Genomic DNA, 5338 nt, shown 5'->3' with positions numbered 1-5338 from the left:
TTGTCGTACCATATGCACGAAGGGAGCGTGTTTCAGGGTTGTATCGGGGCAGTGTACCAAGGGCATGTGGAAAAGCTGTCGTACCATATGCACGAGGAGTGTGTGTGTGTATGGCAAAGTGTTTCTGCGCAGTGTACCAGGGGCACGGAGAAAAGTTGTCGTACCATATGCACGAGGAGTGTGTATGGCAAAGTGTTTCTGCGCAGTGTACCAGGGGCACGGAGAAAAGTTGTCGTACCATATGCACGAGGAGTGTGTGTGGCAAAGTGTTTCTGTGCAGTGTACCAGGGGCACAGAGAAAAGTTGTCATACCATATGCACGAGGAGTTTGTGGCAAAGTGTTTCTGCGCAGTGTACCAGGGGCACGTTTGTATTTTCTTTCTGGAGTACCAGGGGCACGAGGATTTTGCCAGTGTTGTTTTGCTTTGTTACTGGGAGGGGGCTTAAGTGTGGGTTCCCGGGGCCTGCTGGAGGTCAAGGTCCATGCTGGCTATGTGGTACTGGGTAACTGCAGGAAAGGAAAGCTACTGGGGGAGTAGAGCAGGGGAGGATGTGCCTCCCCGGGGCCTGCTGGAGGTCAAGGTCCATGCTGGATATGTGGTACTGGGTAACTGCAGGAAAGGAAAGCTACTGGGGGAGTAGAGCAGGGGAGCATGTGCCTCCCCGGGGCCTGCTGGAGGTCGAGGTCCATGCTGGCTATGTGGTACAGGGTAACTGCAGGAAAGGAAAGCTACTGGGGGAGTAGAGCAGGGGAGGATGTGCCTCCCCAGGGCCTGCTGGAGGTCAAGGTCCATGCTGGATATGTGGTACAGGGTAACTGCAGGAAAGGAAAGCTACTGGGGGAGTAGAGCAGGGGAGGATGTGCCTCCCCGGGGCCTGCTGGAGGTCGAGGTCCATGCTGGCTATGTGGTACGGGGTAACTGCAGGAAAGGAAAGCTACTGGGGGAGTAGAGCAGGGGAGGATGTGCCTCCCCGGGGCCTGCTGGAGGTCAAGGTCCATGCTGGCTATGTGGTACGGGGTAACTGCAGGAAAGGAAAGCTACTGGGGGAGTAGAGCAGGGGAGGATGTGCCTCCCCGGGGCCTGCTGGAGGTCAAGGTCCATGCTGGATATGTGGTACAGGGTAACTGCAGGAAAGGAAAGCTACTGGGGGAGTAGAGCAGGGGAGGATGTGCCTCCCCGGGGCCTGCTGGAGGTCAAGGTCCATGCTGGCTATGTGGTACTGGGTAACTGCAGGAAAGGAAAGCTACTGGGGGAGTAGAGCAGGGGAGGATGTGCCTCCCCGGGGCCTGCTGGAGGTCGAGGTCCATGCTGGCTATGTGGTAGCAGCAGGGCCAGTGCAGCAGCAGCAGCAGCAGCAGCAGCAGCAGCAGCAGCACATCTTTTTCGACCGTAAAGGAGGCAGGAGGCCGACTCACTCCCTGGGCCAAATGGAGAGAGAATATCAGCAGGGCCAGTGCACCAGCAGCACATCTTTTTCGACCGTAAAGGAGAGAGGAGGCCGACTCACCACCTCGGCCAAATGGAGACAGCACATCAGCAGGGCCAGTGCGCCAGCAGCACATCTTTTTCGACCGTAAAGGAGAGAGGAGGCCGACTCACCCCCTCGGCCAAATGGAGAGAGGGATTCAGCAGGGCCAGTGCGCCAGCAGCACATCTTTTTCGACCGTAAAGGAGAGAGGAGGCCGACTCACCACCTCGGCCAAATGGAGACAGCACATCAGCAGGGCCAGTGCGCCAGCAGCACATCTTTTTCGACCGTAAAGGAGAGAGGAGGCCGACTCACCCCCTCGGCCAAATGGAGAGAGGGATTCAGCAGGGCCAGTGCGCCAGCAGCACATCTTTTTCGACCGTAAAGGAGAGAGGAGGCCGACTCACCCCCTCGGCCAAATGGAGAGAGGAACTCAGCAGGGCCAGTGCGCCAGCAGCACATCTTTTTCGACCGTAAAGGAGAGGGGAGGCCGACTCACCCCCTCGGCCAAATGGAGAGAGGAACTCAGCAGGGCCAGTGCGCCAGCAGCACATCTTTTTCGACCGTAAAGGAGAGAGGAGGCCGACTCACCCCCTCGGCCAAATGGAGAGAGGGATTCAGCAGGGCCAGTGCGCCAGCAGCACATCTTTTTCGACCGTAAAGGAGAGAGGAGGCCGACTCACCACCTCGGCCAAATGGAGACAGCACATCAGCAGGGCCAGTGCGCCAGCAGCACATCTTTTTCGACCGTAAAGGAGAGAGGAGGCCGACTCACCACCTCGGCCAAATGGAGACAGCACATCAGCAGGGCCAGTGCGCCAGCAGCACATCTTTTTCGACCGTAAAGGAGAGAGGAGGCCGACTCACCCCCTCGGCCAAATGGAGACACAACAGCAGCAGGGCCAGTGGAGCAGCATGCATCTTGTTCAGCGGTAAGGGAGACAGGGAGATGTGATGGTGGTCCCCGGGGCCCCCTGGAGGTGGGGGAGATCAGCAACTAGCTAGCGAGGAGAGCGCGTACAGCCGACGTGGCATAAGTGTTTCTGCGCAGTGTACCAGGGGCTTGTGGAAAAGCTGTCGTACCATATGCACGGGAAGTACATAGCAAAGTGCTGCTGAGCAGAGTACCAGGGGCATGTAGAAACATTGTCGTACCATATGCACGAGGAGTGTGTGTGTGTGGCAAAGTGTTTCTGAGCAGAGTACCAGGGGCACGGAGAAAAGTTGTCGTACCATATGCACGAGGAAGTACATAGCAAAGTGCTGCTGAGCAGAGTACCAGGGGCACGGAGAAAAGTTGTCGTACCATATGCACGAGGAGTGTGTGTGTGTGGCAAAGTGTTTCTGAGCAGAGTACCAGGGGCACGGAGAAAAGTTGTCGTACCATATGCACGAGGAAGTACATAGCAAAGTGCTGCTGAGCAGAGTACCAGGGGCACGGAGAAAAGTTGTCGTACCATATGCACGAGGAGTGTGTGTGTGTGGCAAAGTGTTTCTGAGCAGAGTACCAGGGGCACGGAGAAAAGTTGTCGTACCATATGCACGAGGAAGTACATAGCAAAGTGCTGCTGAGCAGAGTACCAGGGGCTTGTAGAAACATTGTCGTACCATATGCACGAGGAGTGTGTGTGTGTGGCAAAGTGTTTCTGAGCAGAGTACCAGGGGCACGGAGAAAAGTTGTCGTACCATATGCACGAGGAAGTACATAGCAAAGTGCTGCTGAGCAGAGTACCAGGGGCACGGAGAAAAGCTGTCGTACCATATGCACGAGGAGTGTGTGTGTGTGGCAAAGTGTTTCTGAGCAGAGTACCAGGGGCATGTAGAAACATTGTCGTACCATATGCACGAGGAGTGTGTGTGTGGCAAAGTGTTTCTGAGCAGTGTACCAGGGGCATGTAGAAACATTGTCGTACCATATGCACGAGGAGTGTGTGTGTGGCAAAGTGTTTCTGAGCAGTGTACCAGGGGCACGGAGAAAAGTTGTCGTACCATATGCACGAGGAGTGTGTGTGTGGCAAAGTGCTGCTGAGCAGAGTACCAGGGGCACGGAGAAAAGTTGTCGTACCATATGCACGAGGAAGTACATAGCAAAGTGCTGCTGAGCAGAGTACCAGGGGCACGGAGAAAAGCTGTCGTACCATATGCACGAGGAAGTACATAGCAAAGTGCTGCTGAGCAGAGTACCAGGGGCACGGAGAAAAGCTGTCGTACCATATGCACGAGGAAGTACATAGCAAAGTGCTGCTGAGCAGAGTACCAGGGGCACGGAGAAAAGCTGTCGTACCATATGCACGAGGCCTGTCCAGCAGCACATCTTTTTCGACCGTAAAGGAGAGAGGAGGCCGACTCACCACCTCGGCCAAATGGAGACAGCACATCAGCAGGGCCAGTGCGCCAGCAGCACATCTTTTTCGACCGTAAAGGAGAGAGGAGGCCGACTCACCACCTCGGCCAAATGGAGACAGCACATCAGCAGGGCCAGTGCGCCAGCAGCACATCTTTTTCGACCGTAAAGGAGAGAGGAGGCCGACTCACCCCCTCGGCCAAATGGAGACACAACAGCAGCAGGGCCAGTGGAGCAGCATGCATCTTGTTCAGCGGTAAGGGAGACAGGGAGATGTGATGGTGGTCCCCGGGGCCCCCTGGAGGTGGGGGAGATCAGCAACTAGCTAGCGAGGAGAGCGCGTACAGCCGACGTGGCATAAGTGTTTCTGCGCAGTGTACCAGGGGCTTGTGGAAAAGCTGTCGTACCATATGCACGGGAAGTACATAGCAAAGTGCTGCTGAGCAGAGTACCAGGGGCATGTAGAAACATTGTCGTACCATATGCACGAGGAGTGTGTGTGTGTGGCAAAGTGTTTCTGAGCAGAGTACCAGGGGCACGGAGAAAAGTTGTCGTACCATATGCACGAGGAAGTACATAGCAAAGTGCTGCTGAGCAGAGTACCAGGGGCACGGAGAAAAGTTGTCGTACCATATGCACGAGGAGTGTGTGTGTGTGGCAAAGTGTTTCTGAGCAGAGTACCAGGGGCACGGAGAAAAGTTGTCGTACCATATGCACGAGGAAGTACATAGCAAAGTGCTGCTGAGCAGAGTACCAGGGGCACGGAGAAAAGTTGTCGTACCATATGCACGAGGAGTGTGTGTGTGTGGCAAAGTGTTTCTGAGCAGAGTACCAGGGGCACGGAGAAAAGTTGTCGTACCATATGCACGAGGAAGTACATAGCAAAGTGCTGCTGAGCAGAGTACCAGGGGCTTGTAGAAACATTGTCGTACCATATGCACGAGGAGTGTGTGTGTGTGGCAAAGTGTTTCTGAGCAGAGTACCAGGGGCACGGAGAAAAGTTGTCGTACCATATGCACGAGGAAGTACATAGCAAAGTGCTGCTGAGCAGAGTACCAGGGGCACGGAGAAAAGCTGTCGTACCATATGCACGAGGAGTGTGTGTGTGTGGCAAAGTGTTTCTGAGCAGAGTACCAGGGGCATGTAGAAACATTGTCGTACCATATGCACGAGGAGTGTGTGTGTGGCAAAGTGTTTCTGAGCAGTGTACCAGGGGCATGTAGAAACATTGTCGTACCATATGCACGAGGAGTGTGTGTGTGGCAAAGTGTTTCTGAGCAGTGTACCAGGGGCACGGAGAAAAGTTGTCGTACCATATGCACGAGGAGTGTGTGTGTGGCAAAGTGCTGCTGAGCAGAGTACCAGGGGCACGGAGAAAAGTTGTCGTACCATATGCACGAGGAAGTACATAGCAAAGTGCTGCTGAGCAGAGTACCAGGGGCACGGAGAAAAGCTGTCGTACCATATGCACGAGGAAGTACATAGCAAAGTGCTGCTGAGCAGAGTACCAGGGGCACGGAGAAA

Source organism: Pelmatolapia mariae, unplaced genomic scaffold (genome assembly GCF_036321145.2).
Source record: "Pelmatolapia mariae isolate MD_Pm_ZW unplaced genomic scaffold, Pm_UMD_F_2 NODE_ptg000206l+_length_30338_cov_1, whole genome shotgun sequence".
NCBI lineage: Eukaryota > Metazoa > Chordata > Actinopteri > Cichliformes > Cichlidae > Pelmatolapia > Pelmatolapia mariae.
The sequence above is the reverse complement of the archived record's forward strand: the minus strand, read 5'-3'. Positions refer to the sequence as shown.